Consider the following 16,203-nt stretch of genomic DNA (forward strand, 5'->3'; position numbering starts at 1 on the left):
ACATGACTTTTCAGGCACTCAGAATAAAATCGAATCTCCTTATCAAGTCCAAGGCTCTTCACCGTCTGTGGCTTGCCAACTCTAACTTCATTTCCTTCAGTTCTTCTCCCAACTCATCCTCGCCTCCAGCCACACTGGTTCAAGTTCAAGTTCTTTGAATCTGCCAATCACTTCTCACCTCAAGGCCTTTGCATATGCCATTTTCTCTGCCTGTACTCTGTTTGATGTCGTCTCCTAAGAGAGGCTTTCCCTACCCACCCAGTCTAAAGTGGATCCATCCCTCCCACCTTGTTATTCTTTCTCATGTGTCACTGTTCTCTTTCCTTCATCTCTAATTATATTTATTCGTTTACATGTTTATTGTGTGTCTCTTCTAGTAGACTGTAAGTTCCCTGAGGGCAAGGTTTCAATACTTGGCATAAGTAAATTAAAAAATCACAGGGGCCAGCCCAGTGGCATAGTGGTTAACTTCACACGCTCCACTTCGGCAGCCCGGAGTTCATGGGTTTGGACCCGGGGCGGATCTACACACTGCTCATCAAGCCGTGCTTTGGTGGTATCCCACATACAAAATAGAGGAAGATGGGCACAGATGTTAGCTCAGAGATAATCTTCCTCAGCAAAAAGAGGAAGATTAGCAACAAATGTTAGCTCAGGGCCAATCTTCTTCACCAAAAAAAAAAAAATCATAAAGTCAGAGAGTAGAAAGTGTTACGAAAATAGTAAAGCAGGGTAAGAAGACTGGGGTGCTATTTTAGACAGGATGGACAAGGAAGACCTTTTGCAAGTGACATTTGAGTATTCATCCAGGTCATTTTCCTGTTCAAACATGTTCAATAGCTCATTCTGACGTTCCTATTTATGGTTATTGTGCAACCATGCTTCTCACCATCCAGGATTAAAACCCTGATATCTTCCTGGAAGTCTTCTGATCCTTCTGTCTCCATATCCTGTCTATTCTCTGTTCTCTCTGTGCTAATATTAATCACGTTATCTGTCTTATCACTTCTTGTCTGGAAAATGACGTCACTCCCCACTCCAGTCTATCCTACATACATGTGCCAGATTAATAGTCCCGAACTGCAGTTTCAATCAATTTACTTTCTTGTTTCAAAATCTCTTGTGGCTGGGTCCTCTTTGCTTCCTGAATTAAGTCCAGAGTTGTCACCCTAGACTGCCTGACAGTTCACAATATAACTTCAACTTACGTTTCCAACTGTATCTCACGCTGTGCCCCTCACAGGCAAATGGGCTGTTTCTTGTTCCCTGCACACACCCTTCATTTTCCAGAATCTGTGCTTTTTGACTCATTTGCCTTTGCCACACCTACCCGTTGCAAACTCACCCAAACCACAAGTCTGATTTCAAAATCCCCTTCTCCATGAAAATTTTCCATCTTCCCAATCAGAAGTGATCACTTCTATCTTTAACTCCCTAAAGCATGTTTTTACTTTACTATACATTTTATCACATTCTGTCTTATGCCATAATTACTCGTATACTGTTTCCAGTCCCTTTTCAGATCATAAGATTCTTGAGACACAGACGGCCTGCATCACCTATCATCTTGTTACCCACCTGTTATTTTATTACTCAAAGTGTGGTCCTTGGACCAGCAGCACTGGCATCCCAAGAGAGCTTCTTAGAAATGCAGAATCCTGGGCCCCACCACAGACCTACAGGGTCAGAACTTGCATTTTAGCAAGATCTCCAGGCAATTCCTATGCACTCAATCAAGCTCACAGTAGCCACTTATTTAATACTTGACTGAACTGACTAGGAAAACAAAGTATCAGAAACAAATCATAATTTACATAATTCATTCAAAGACAACTGTGAATGAACAATGCTTTCACTATATAAAACTATATTAAAACTATACAGACAGCAGAAGGTTAACTATAATAACCTTCTGAGTGAGGAAAACAAATTATGCCTTAGCCAACTAAACAGCTGAGAAGACTCTAGTTTTATAAAGCTTGTCTATTTATGGGTGGGAAGTCAGCAGAGGACTTGTCCACTATTGCCAATAGTATAATTCTCCTCCTTTACTGAATCGGTTGGCTGTGAAAACATTTAGATCAAAGTTTTATATCTTCTATCACATCCAATAGACTTATCATACAGATGTGCCATAGATGTAAGATTTATCCTAATTTGATGTAGTAATAGCACTACTTTCTCTGCTCTGTAACAAAGCTTTTGATTTTTTCCTATGTGGTAGACAAATCATAGCAAGGAAATACAGACTTGGTATGACACACACTCAACCACTGTGAAGTAGTAGGTGCTTCCTTCAGTGAGGGATGGGAAGTAGAGGAAGTCGGGGTGGGAAGCAGTTGGGAAATGCCCTCTCAAAGGGCACCATGCTGGCCACTAGAGGGCATTAACATGTGATAAAATTACCCTGACTTCCGTACTTCAAGCAGAAGATATCTTGCATGTGAATTAACAGAGCAACTGCTTCAATCTTCCACTCCCTCTCATAAATGGACAGAGCGCTAACAAATTCAATGCTGTGGAATTATACCTAACCTCCTTTGTCCTTTAACACAATAGACATTTAAGGGAATAAGCTTGAGTCACGGCCTATTTTAGGACCAGGGGTTGACATATAACATTGCCTTAAAGTTGCTTGATTTCCGTTATTCAGATGTTTACGTCCTTCCACTATTCCTTTCTCCCTCAGAACCATCCCAGCAACAAAAAAAAAGCCTGAAATTTCCACCTTCGTCTCCAGACTGCTTACTATTGTTCTCAGAATTCAAACTGATAATATATCCGCTGCAAAAGTGTCCTTCAGAGAGCAGGAGAAAGAGAAGTCAAGTCAGAGAGGACTGGAGAAAACAGCATTCACTCTGAGGAGAATCAGCGGGAAGGCGAATGGTCATTCTCAGGCCACCTCCCTGCCTCGGTGGCTGCCTCACAACCAGAGGAGCCTCCCAGGCAGCCTGGCTTCCTTCTGCACCTAAGCTTTTAAGGGCGAGGCTCGGACCTCGCTCCTCCATCCTTCTCCTCACCAGGTCCCTCTAATCTTTGTGCAGACTCACGGGTTTAATTACCAGGCAGGAGGCCCTGAGGCAGCCAGGTGTTAGCTGGCAGCAGAACACACGAGGGCCTCCCCCTCCACTCGGCCTCAGCCATGGGGATGTTATTACTCTCAAAGCCAGCTCCTCAGAAGTTCTGCCGCCAAGGCTGATAGGAAAGGTTTTACCACAGTTCTCACACACGGTTCTCCTTCCTCAGAAAGCACCATTTGTTCGAGTATCTAAATAACTCCTGCAGAAGACGCAATTTGCTCTAATGTTTTGGTGCTACGGAATTTATTATAATCACAGACCCAGGAAATAGTTGATTGTGAAAACAGGAACATCTCAAATCACCTCTCAACTCTAAAGAAAGTAACACATTTTAAATGAAAAGCAAAGTCATTGCTTTGTTTACTGTTCTCTCTCCATTAGGAACCTGTACTCCAAGGACAACGCAGCATACCCGTTTTTCAAGTCCTAAATTACAAAAACAGTACTTCCAAGTTCTAAACCTTTAAAAAGCACTCTCTTTTGAGACAGAAATAACCGTAGATTGCAAGCTTTTTTTTCAATATGTCAAAAAGCCAAGAGGAATGGAATGGACTGAGGAAAGTATATAGCTGGCCCTGTGATGCACTTTCTCAACAGAGTTCTGCCCACAGGTTTTCAGACACCAAGAGCAATAGCCATGCCCTCCCTCCTGCAAGTCAGGACAAGAGCCTAAGCCAGACGCAGCAGCAATAGCAGGGCATACGTGAAAACAGTGACAGGCAGAGCGGCTGCGCCCCTCTGCCCACCACCACCGCCACCACCTAACCAGAAACCAACAACAAGCATCACTTTCTAGGAATTTGTTAGTGGCGGTGATCATGTGCCCTCCTTGCACTCTTTTGACCAAATATTACACAGCAAGATGTGGTCGGGAGGCCCCTGGGACTCACCATTGAAACAGAAGGCTTTGTAAGTGACATATCTGTTCGGTGTCTGTTCTTTATAGCTCAAGCACATTTCAAAAGCTCAGCCAATGGCTAGGGAAATGTGTGGGGCCTTCCATACACCCTCTCTGCCAACAGAGCTAAGCTCACGTATGAATTTTTCAGTTCCTGAGTTGAGAAGACATATGAAATACCCAGCAACATGTTTATCTTCATTAAACAGCAAACGTCCTTTCAAACAAAATCCGACAGGACAGAGATTACTGTTCATGCTAATGGAAAGTGATCAAAAGCCCCAAGATGCTTTGGTTAGCTGACTCTGAAGCCTGTTTCTGCTTTAGTTTCTATGCAAAGCACATCAAAAAAATATAGATATCACTGGAGACTCGAAATGTTTCAAGTCTCTAGTACTAGTGAGAAACTACACTTGAAACTATACAAGATGAGGAACAAAATGTTAAAGTGGACTTCCACCTTCTCCCTGCAAAACAACACATACGAGTCTATAAATAGTCGAGCCTTTCTGTTTATATATACACCCCTCCCCCACCCAGAAATGATAGAGGCTTCTGATCATCTAGCTGTTTCACAGGAATCTTACAAATACATCTAACAAAACGTGGTGATTTCATGGGTATGTAAGAGGCCCTGAAATGATCATGAACGCCAAGTAAGGCCCTATGCCTTGAAGGGATAAAGCCTTCGCAGAGGGTAAAGCAGTTCAGATGTCAACTAGGGTAAGCAGGCAGTCTATCCAACAAGGGCAGCATCAGAAGGGCCAAGGGCATTTCAGAGGCAGGAAGAGTGACTTCAAAGCCCTCCTACTCTATCACACTTTCTGCACCTCTGGCCAGAGATGCCTGCTTCACAGACCCACACAGAAAGCAGAGAAGAAAGGCAAGATGTCAGGAGTTCTCTTCTCCCCCGAGAACATCTCTCCAGCTCCCGCCTTTATCCAGGGAAAAGAGATCGGGGGCTGATGGACCCCTGAATCCCAGGAAGCCCGGGCACTCACTCTGGTTCCTTGGAGCTGAGAGTTTCTGTGCGTGAGCTGCACACATTTGCGCTTCTCTCATTAGACCGTAGTCTGCCACTAGAGACCGGTGCCTATGAAGAGCGACATCACTAGCCCCAGAAAGGAAAATGGGAATGCAATGCATTCCTCCTCTCTCCCACCAAACAGCATTCTTTCTCCTTTCTCTCAAATGAAAACTGGCTCTCTCTTGTCAGACCAGAAAGACTGAGAGAGCGGTGTGCAGGGGCCTTGTGAAGCTCAGAAAAAGTGTCAGCTTGCAAAAATTTGACCAACCAGCAAAACATTACCACTCGTTTCCCAGAGCCGTGGGGAGGTTGTGTTTGATAACAAGGCAGGCCAGCAGGAGAGAGACAGTTCTCACGGTGGCGTAGACAGTGAACCCTCTCTTATCAGGGGCTAGACGTGGCAACCACACTTTAATTCTACTTTCTCGCCCACATGTAAACCATTTTATCTCCACTAGAGGGCCAGGATGGAGATGCAATTTCAGCCTGACGACTTTGCTGCTGATTTAAGATTTGATCCTAAACCTTGGGGAGGGTAGGGCAGGGGAAAGAAGGGTATGTGAAAAGGTTAGGGTTAAAACAATACTCAGTTACTCAAAGGGGGCTTACCTTGGTCTAAGCCTGTCCCCCGAATTCTACCCGAGAAGTCTCAACTCACAGAATGACATTGTTACTAAAATAAGCTAAAAAAATGTATAACATATGGGGCCAGCCTGGTGGCGTAGTGGTTAAGTTCATGCTCCACTTCAGCGGCCTGGGGTTTGTGGGTTTGGGTCCCAGGCACGGACCTACACACCGCTCATCAAGCCATGCTGTGGTGGCATCCTATATACAAAGTAGCACAAGACTGGCAACAGATGTTAGCTCAGGGCCAATCCTCCTCACCAAAAAAAGAAAAGAAAAATATATATATATATATATATAAAACATAGGACACCTTCAAAAGCCACCCAGGCTCAAAAATGCAGATATCTCCAACTCCTTCTCTTGTTTCTTATATCCAAATAGTCATTCTGTTTTGGTTAACTCTTTCTTTGTAGTGTCTACCACATCTGCCCCTTCACAATGCTCCCACAGCAGTTTTCGAAATCTTTTCTCTTTATGCCTGTAATAATCCCTTAATTGGGGCCCCTGTCTCTGGTTTTCTCCAGCAGCTCATGGGCCATGAATACAGTTGTAAAGCTAATCTCACTGAAATACAGTTGGTCACATTCACCAGCTTGCTGAAAAATCTCCAGTGATTACCAACCCCCAGTGCAGGAGGCTCTCCACAGCCCTGTCCTATCCACATTTAAACAGTGACAGGCAGGGTGCTTAGACCCCGCCCTCTCCACCACCAACACCCCAAACCGGAAACAAACCAGCACCATTTTCCAGGAATTTGTTAGTGCCTGGGCCCTCCCTGCACTCAGGTTTCTTTTGATGCAATATTACATATTGAGACATGGTTGAGAGGCCCCATTCTTTGGTCTGACACATGTGGTATGACCCCAACCTACCTTCCCAATGCAATCTTCCACTTTCTCTCCATGAACTCTCCACTCTCCACGTTGATTCGCACATAGAGTTTCCAACTTATTTTTCACATTCAGGTGCTATGCTTTGCTCAGCATATGTTTTGCCCCTGTCTGGAACCCCCTTCTCCACTGATCTGGAGCTGGATGCTGCCCATCTGCCAGGGCCCCAGGATGTGAGGCAGCAGGGGAAAGTGTGAGAGAGCCTGACACAGGAGAGAGACCATGCGTTGTAGTCAAATACTGGGTTGGAATCATGGCAGCATCCTGGACAGGTTAACCTCTCCTTGATTAAGTTTCTTAATTTTTAAATGAAGATAGTGATCTCTACCTTCTTCAGGAGGAACAAGGCTAGAAGGGCAGCGGGTACCAGATAACACACAAACTCTTAAGTCAAGCTGTGGACTAGGAGACAGTAATGTCGCTAAGACAGGCTGAAGTCTGGGGCTTTAGCATGAGTTCAAACACCAACTGAATTGGATTCAATCTGCCCATGTCTTTATGATTTTCCATTCACCGTGGCTAATTAATATTAGCTATGTTGTCCTTATTTATTAATGCTCTTTTAATTTTAGTAAATATCTTTGAGCCAGACCTAATTTTTCCAAGTCTGGGTTTTGGAATCTATCACAGGCATTACTGCTATAAACACTATTCGGCATGAGTGACCATTCATTCCTATGCCCACTCATTCTTTCACCCTACAAATCTTCATTGAGCACCTAGGGTATGCTGACTGGGAGAAAAACAAAAGTAAACGAGAAGGCTGGAACGACACGAGGGGTATAAAAAGCTGAATGCAATGTGTAGGACACAGCAGGTGACGCACGTCCCTTCCAGGACAAAGCTTTGAAACATTTTAATTGCTGGTGCAATTCTCCAGTTTTTCTCTCTTCCCCCGTGATCCATGAAGGAAGCCTCCAGATGGAAGGATAAAAAGATCAAAGCAGCCTGCATCACAGAGCTATGCATGGAGGACAGTTGTGCTAGACAGACACCAGCTCCACACCAGACACTGCAAAAGTGAGAAATAAATTTATTTTGTTCAGCCCTTGAGAGTTTAGGGTTGACTCTTTCTGCTGCATAAGCCCATCCTATCCTGATTAGTACAACAGCTTTCATTTTGTCTAATATCACCATTTGGCAATTAATGATGTATAATAATGCCTTATGATAGTTCTCATATTTACTGCCCTTTATTTCTTTTAACTTCCTTAACTTTACCTGTAATCATGCCTTGCCTCTTCAACTAGACATAGTGACCTTGGCTTATACTCTTAGGGCTCTCCTCTTCACTCTCCAAGCTCACTTCCTCCTACCTCCCATTTCCCCCCAAATTTAGGAGTGAACCTTGCACACGGAAATTGTTTAACTCATAATCGATGATTTAATATTTTCCCATTAAGAAATAATTCCTGGGCCGGCCCGGTGGTGCAAGCAGTTAGGTGCGTGCGCTCCGCTGCGGCGGCCCGGGGTTCGCAGGTTCGGATCCCGGGCATGCACCGACACACCGCTTGTCAAGCCATGCTGTGGCGGTGTCCCATATAAAGTAGACGAAAATGGGCATGGATGTTAGCTCAGGGCCAATCTTCCTCAAGAAAAAAGGGGAGGATTGGCATCGGATGTTAGCTCAGGGCTAGTCCTCCTCACAAAAAAAAAAGAAAGAAAGAAAGAAATAATTTCCAAAATACAATGACAATTATTTACTCTCATTAACCAATACCACTATGCTGGCATGGATAATTAGGAATTAAATGCAATAGCTACAACAAGACTTTAGGGATTCATCTGTGGATTTATGTCAGCCATGGCCTCAGGATTGTGTGTCAACCATGGCTAATCATAGCCATGGTTATGGCCATGGGTGGCTTGGTGATCATTTCTTACTCACTTATTTGTGTTGATCCCAATGTTTGTGGCCCTACTTAATGATATAGGTCTGGGCTTCTAGGATTCTCATTCATTCATTTGTCCATCTATACAATCATTCTCTGAGAGGCAGCAGAGAATAACAGCTATGGAATCAGACTAGCTGTGAGACCGTAGGCTAGTCACTTCATCTCTTTATGCCCCTAGTTTCCTTACTGGTAAAGTGAGAGTTAACAATGTAAGGTTGTTGTGAGAATTATAGAAGTTAATATATGTAAGACACTTGGAAAGTTATTTTAAGTACTAAGATACAGCAGTACCTGGCATGTTGTAAGAACTTAGAATGCTAATATTATTATCTACTGAGCACCTACCACATGGCAGATAGTAGAGAATCAAAGATGAAAAAGAGATTGCCCAGGAGTTTACAACCTGGTAAGGGTAATAAATATATAAACAAATGAGTGAATTGAAGTGTTACACAGCCAGGGCCAGAGAGAGAAAGAATACACAAATGCACACACTCACACACACAGCAAATGCAGACACACATGCACGCACAGACACACATTTACACAAACGTGTGCACAACTACTGGTGACTCGTGAGTTACGAACAAGAAGGTGCTCCTTCCCTTTGGAAGAAGAGCCCGGAAAGGCTCCAGAGAGAATGTGCTAACTGAACTGAGTCTTAAAATATGAATAGGTGCTTGCCTGGCAAGACAGGGCACAAGGATCTCCAGGCAATTAAGGAATGTGAGAAAGGGCCTAAACCAACGTTTATTCATTTATTCTTTCAACAAATATTTATCAAAGGCCTCTTATGTTTTAAGTACTGGGATATAGCAGTAAAGGAAACTGATGAGGCTTTTGCTTTTAACATTTCAATAGGGAGCTATTTTAATTTTAATAGAGGAGCTAACATTTTAATAGAAGAGACTAACAAAAACCCAGTAAACAAATATATAAACAAAGAGCGATGAAGAAGACACATGGCTAGAGCGAGACTGGGGATAGTCTGCCTGACTCGAGTGTAGAAAGTGAGAGATGTGAGCAGAGCCAGAGGGAAACACCATTCCTATTCTTCTGTCTTCTACATGGAGGATTTTCCCTGAACTCTCTTGGCCTCTGACTCCATCCTCTTTTCTTTCCCAAGGATGTGGAGTGAGTTACCTGGCTGGGGGCTAAAACCAGCGTGGTCCAGGCCTCTCCTTGGGTCATGTTAACTCCACTGGGTAGAGTTAATCTACCACTGGGTAGAGTTAAAATTTTAAGCATGGGGCCGGCCCCGTGGCTTAGTGGTTAAGTGCGCGCACTCCGCTACTGGGGCCCGGGGTTTGGATCCCGGGCGTGCACCGACGCACCGTTTCTCCGGCCATGCTGAGGCCGCGTCCCACATACAGCAACTAGAAGGATGTGCAACTATGACATACAACTATCTACTGGGGCTTTGGGGAAAAAAAAAGGGAGGAGGATTGGCAATAGATGTTAGCTCAGAGCCGGTCTTCCTTAGCAAAAAAGAGAGAAGGATTAGCTTGGATGTTAGCTCAGGGCTGACCTTCCTCACAAAAAAATAAAAAATTAAAAAAATTTTAAAAAAATTTTAAGCATGGAGTGGATTTTGGTCTCTTTTTCCTTCCTTCTTCCCACAAACAGTGGCCCGCAGACTCGAAATTTTCCCACAGGTGAACTGTTACCAGGCCCAGACTGGGGAAGAGGAAGGTGGGAAGATCTTTTTGGCTCTTAACCTACGATACAGCTTCTAACTCAGTTACCTGTTATCAGTCACATGGGTGCATTCTGGCCTCCATCTGCCTTATTATGTCTGTCTTATTTCTCAGCTGGCTCAGAACTTGGGAAGGGAAGAGAACTCTTCTCAGATAAAAGTTTTCATACAATAAAAACCTTTCCTCTCCCAACAGACCTCAAAACTAAATTAGGAACCACTATCCTAATCTATCAAACCTGTCACCTTAATGAAAAATCCTTAGAATCTGTTACTTAATAGCTCTGAAGACATTGCTAGGGGTTTGACTGAAAAGCCTGGCCTAAATGGTACAATAAGGCAAATTCAACAGAAGTCGCAAAAAGGGGAGGTGGGTGGGAAAAAGGATGATTTCAGTGCCAGTGTAAAACTCTAGGGGACACAGTTCATGGTTGGTAGCCACAAAGAGGAAGATGAGGAAATGTGAAGTCTTCAGATATTCTTACCTTGTGATTTCATATCTACATGTTTTTAAAAACCACACCAGAAAAAGAATTTCTTGAATTTATCTTTTCTCTGAAGAATTTAAGAGCATTTTCAATATATTTACACACTTGCCTCACCTCTTCCTTGTGAGATAAGATGAGATTATAAGGTTATCATGAAGAAATATTAGTGGCATGGTTACTATCTACAGGGCTCGGTTCTGAGCATTAGAGAAATTTAAAAAAAAAAAAAAAAAAAAAATGAAGAATAAGATAGTGGGTTCCTGACCTGGAAGGCCTGAGTCTCTACCAACAAAGACTGCTCAGGCCCCTGAAGCACTATGGATCAAAAAAGGAAATACAAGTGCCAAATAGATGGCAAAGATTTTTTAAAATGCTTCAGGAGTTCAGGGGGAAAAAGCAGCTGTTGAAATCAAGAGTGATTACAATGGTTTCATGGAGGATTTTAGAGATGAGAAAATCTCAGAGAAATGTTAAAACCCCAGCTACACACACTGAAGCAACTGCAATTAGAAACTGCATCCCTGGTAGAAGCTTCTAGAAGACATGCAATGTGTATTGTATTTCTTTGTGCACCCTGCTGTGCCTGGCATTGCACTTCACCCTGCTAAGTGTCTCCTAAATCTGTGCAGCACATTAAATGGGTACTCTGTTTCCCTAGATTTCACACTGCTCCGTTTCACGGCCCACTTTCCAGCCAGGAGCGGCTGACCGCAATGTACAGGAAGTGCTCTACCCACTGTGCCATTCTGACAGAGCTGCTTTGCCACAGGGATGATGAAAAGCACAGACTCTCCACCTACTTTCGTTTGCTGAGGCTGGAGGTTCTGCCAGCTCTCCTGGCACACTCAGCGGCCTACAGAATTTTACTACAGACGTAGCCTTCTCCCTCATCAAGTCCCAGGCTGGATGGGGACAGGAGGCCAGTGTTAATAACAGGGATAGATAGTAACAATTACAAAGTCCACACTCTCTGCAGGAGGGGAAAGGCAGGCCAGGATAAGGTGGAAAATAAAAGAGGGCATCGGGCTGTCCTCATCCTGCCCAGGATACACTAGCTGCCACAGTCATTATATTGTTTCTGGCTGCACAGACATGTTGCTATGGCACCAATACATGCCATTGCTACTTGGCCTCTTGCAAATAAAATCGCAGTGCTGGCAAGTGCCTCTCCCTAGATTTCCCTTAAAGGGATACCATTGATGGTGAGTACTGTTCGGGCCCAGAAACAACAGCAGCATTGTTCCAGGTCCAGCCCCGCTGCATACCATGAAACAGAGCCCAGCAACACATGTTTTACAAGGTGTACCTGCATGTGTACCTGCATGGTACACACCCAAAGTGTGGGGACCAGCCTCTGAGCTGCTTGTTAAGTAAGAAACTCATGGCTTCGGTTTGTGTTTAGTTTCCTCCCAAATGGTAAAAGCAAATGGCTTGTCATATTTTGGGTAATGATTTGATGCCTCGTGACTGTCAACTTCAAACTACTTGTGACCCCAGCAGGAAACCAAAGTCGCCACAAGTGGTCGGCATGACTTCAACTGGTCTTCGTTTTATCCCTTTAACATTTCTTGCCTCAGATCCCTCCCTACCAATTTGTTCTTTACTAAAAGAATAGTGCAAGGTAGGCATGGAATTTGCCACTTCCTCACCTTTCTAAGGCCCTTCATTGTCCTCTGTTCTAGTCTTGTCAATCTCTTGATTCCACAGAGACCCTTAGATTCCCCAGAGAATAGCAGATCTCAATGTCCCACATTATACTGTCATATGCCCTGGGGATAAACCTTTTGGGCTTTTCTTGGACAAAAAAAGGAAATGGAAATCCTCAAGTTCACACTTTTAATGAATGCCCATTCATGCATCCTGAGCATCTGAGGACAGGAGAGATCAATATTAGAGTAATAAGCAGGCAATCCCTCAATGAACCAGCAATCCATGTTCTAAATTCCATTCAGTGCACTGGTAGAAAACAGATCATCTCTACGATAAGGAGACATATCAAGTTCCTTAATAATGACTCCAGTGACAGCAGAAGAGAAGCCCCCATTCGTTAAGATAAAGTGACTAAGTTGACAAGTGGGATAAAATAATGACACAGGCCCTCAATACCACACTTAGACCAATCCCTAAGTGAGATAAAATGTTTTGGAAATAAGTGCATTTAGGTCATCAACCTAAATGAACATGATCCAGAGTCAGATCTAGCACAGGTATCCTCCAAAAAACCACAGACAAGTCCACCTTTTGGGATTCCACTGGAGAATCCTATTCTCACACTTCTCTCCATCATAACCCACCACGTGCTCTCGCGTAAAAAAACAGTATTACTTTTTTTTTTAAATGAGACAACATTTCTCGGAAAGTCTCTATGACTGCAGGCCAACTTTGTACCACACATAAAGAAACCCGTTAAGCATTAGTCTGCAGGTGCAGACAGCCCCAGGTGGGGGCGTGCAGGTCTGCAGCTGGCTGTACACACCTGCAGGTGCACCATGGCCTCTAGCTGCAAAACAGATGTACCACCACGTCTCAGCACGTGATGTGGCGTTGCAAATGCAGTGGTTTGGAAAGGGCGCAAAGGAAAATATGTCCTCTCAGATGAGGTCCACAGCAGAAGTGTTCTGGGTACATCCACTCCACCAACCTCTCTTGATGGTAGCCAAGTCTGACTACTAGAAAGTTAGATAGCTCAACAGCATCACTCCTGACACTTGCCTTAGAGGGCTGTTATTCATTTACCAGTATTACATCAGGTCAAACCACCTATAACTCCGTATCCTCAGAAGGCAGTGAGATTTAAAACACAGCTCTGTGTGGCGGGGGCGTGAGCAGGGTAGACCACACAGCTGGTAGTCAAATGCCTCTCATGATCCCAGCTCTGCGGCTGCCCGAGAAGACCCCAGACAGGGGACGTGAAGCCTCAGCTGCCCCATCTGTACAGAGGGGCTTTGCCAGATGACCTATAAGGTTCCATCTAAGGCTCCGACCCTATTATTCTCTGTCTCTATTATTCATGGTATTCACGAAACAGTGGGTCATGTGAACAAAACGGATGGTTTCTCCTTGCCCATGGCCGCATTTCTGTGCATCAGTCACTGAAACAAAAGAAACTTTCTCTCTCCTTCTCTCTGCAAGCTGGACAAGGTGATAGCAACGATGGTGACAACTCATAAGAGGCAAAACATGAACAGCAAAAGGAAACAGCAGAAAAATACAAGGGGGAAATCCCCCCTCTGAAAGGAAGAGGAGATTTGATAGAGGAGGAGGAGAAAGAACACCTTGGTTCCAAGCAGGAGAAAACTTTTAGAGAATGCATGCTATCAAGAATTTCTTCTTAAAGTATCACAATAATTGGATAAAATTTTGATGCATGTAAAAATACATAAAAGAGTCAAGGATCACTCACCCTATGAAAACAGCAGATTGATTTCTCTTCACCAAGAAAACGGGCTAATTTCTTTGGAAAACTGTAAGAGAAAAAGATTAAAAAAACAACATTAAGTCCGTTCTATAAATCAGCACAGGTACACAGGTCTAGAGACAATAAGAAATCCCAGTGCCTGGCACTTTGGCACTTACGAGGGGCACAGTTAAATTTTTCAAGAACGGTGGAGGTATAGTTGTTTGGCTGACCACACGAATTTTTAAATCAGAGCTTTGAACAATTAACATGTAGAAAATAATCGTGTGCACGATTCCTTTCTCACGAGATGTGTGAACCTCATGAAAAAGGAGTGTATATTGTGGTGTCTGGGAAAACATTTTTTAGGTGGATCTTTTAAAATGTCATTTCTGCATCCTCAGCATGGGGCTACTTGAAGATGTCTTAATAAGTCACCAGAGTACCCCTTACTGCGCTTTTTACTTTCCCAAAACGGTACACCCACAACTCCATTCATCCTCCACTGAGGTCAGTGACCCCACAGGGATCCGTAATTGGGCTCAGATGGGAATGAGGACTTGGCAAAGAGGCACTGGGGGTCACATATCAGGCCGACTGAGTAATCCCGTGAGGAAGCCACGGTGTCTGAGATAAAGTGTGGGAAAGAACCAAGATGATGTGAATGTTGGAAGAGGAAGCCTGAAGGACAAAGGGAGATAAGGGAGGGACAGCCACAGACTGTTTAATCTACATCACATAAGGAACTAAGCTCAAGATCCAAGTTTTTAAAAATTTCCAGAGACTGTTCTAAAGACGCCTTTGCAGGTTTAGGAGGAGATGTGAGGCAAAGCTAGGCTACCTCCCAAGACTGGCAAATTTCACAGGATCCCAGAGCATTTGGGATTAAGTCTACAAGCTGTAAGAAGGCCATCGCTTTTCTTCCCTTTCCCTAAAAGGAAGAGAGTGCTGTGGCCATGAGGATGTCCACTGGCAGCAGATTCCCAGACTCAGCTTCCCAGAATCTGAAAGGCATGCCTCAGGGTCACAGAGAGGGGTCCACCTCCTATACTGTCAGACTGTGCTAGGAGAGGTGAAGGCTACTGAGACCATGTGATTCTGCCTCCCGAGAAGTTTACACTCTAATTGAAAATACCACAGGGAAACAACGTGAGCAGTGAAAGATGGTACACACTGGTAAAATCTGAGTACCTTCTTTTTAAAGCAACACTCTATAATCCACTCACATACATTAACCTTTTCATCCTAACGGCAGATAAGATGTCTACAGTCAGAATCACAAAGACCACAAAAACTGATTTCAGAATTATATGTGAGTCTGAATCTCAGCTCAGTCACATATCAGCTGTGATTCAAGTTACATAAATTCTCTGAATTCCTTCCTCATTTGCATAATGACAATAATAATACCTACTTTGTATAATGTTTCAAGTTCTTAATGCAGTGCTTGGCATGTAGAAGAGATTGCACAAAAAGATAAAGCTTTAATGCCATCGGCACAACACGTTTACATATCTGTAACAACAGATAAGACACAGGAGAAATTTTTATAATTTCATAATTTGTCAAAATGTGAGTATAGGTATTGTGTTCTTTTTTCCCCACCCTCAAAATTAGATGATACAAATGAGAACATAGTAAAACTGTTTACTGCGAACAATTAGATAATATAGATAAGAGGGGAAAAAACCCCAAATAATGCAAATCATCAAAAGTCTCACAATAATCACCACGAACATTTTGGCTTAGATGGCTCCAGGCTCTCTGCTATGCTCACATATACAGAGTATATTATACATAAACTTTTATAAATAAGATTATATACATACATACAATTTATTCATAAAATACTATGATAGTATCCATACTGTTTTGCAGTTTGATAATATTTTACTTGTTATGTTGTAAATCTCTTTTAATATCAATAAATCCACCTCCACCATAATTTTTTAAGGACAGCAAGAGTATTGCATTGCAAGAATGAACCACTAAATATACGTTTGCCGAATTTACAGAATCTACAGAAGTATCCCACATTTATGAGAAGTGACCACATGTGTGGTAGGGTGTGGTTCCTTCTACATTTTCGTCAAGATTGAGCAAGGAAGATTGTATAAATATAAGAAGTCTTAACAGCAAAAAATTGTTTTGGTTTGAGTGAGTGAAGCTTAGAAGAATAAACACTAGCACATATACCACAGGAAA

The 16,203-nt window shown here is 43.3% G+C and overlaps 1 protein-coding gene across 11 annotated transcripts in view; it reads right to left on the reverse strand.

Moving 5' to 3' along the window:
* The window catches only part of ATXN1 (ataxin 1), a 390,857-nt gene that overhangs the window by 175,742 nt on the left and 198,912 nt on the right, over window positions 1–16,203 (reverse strand). For all 11 annotated transcript variants that reach the window (XM_087438051.1, XM_087438044.1, XM_087438047.1 and 8 more), the window contains one exon: window positions 14,005–14,065. The gene's annotated coding sequence lies outside the window, so the exon portion shown is untranslated. The remainder of the gene's footprint in view (window positions 1–14,004; window positions 14,066–16,203) is intronic.

The sequence above is a fragment of the Ceratotherium simum genome, chromosome 13, assembly GCF_057802395.1.
Source record: "Ceratotherium simum simum isolate JZ-2026a chromosome 13, ASM5780239v1, whole genome shotgun sequence".
Classification (NCBI taxonomy): Eukaryota; Metazoa; Chordata; class Mammalia; order Perissodactyla; family Rhinocerotidae; genus Ceratotherium; species Ceratotherium simum.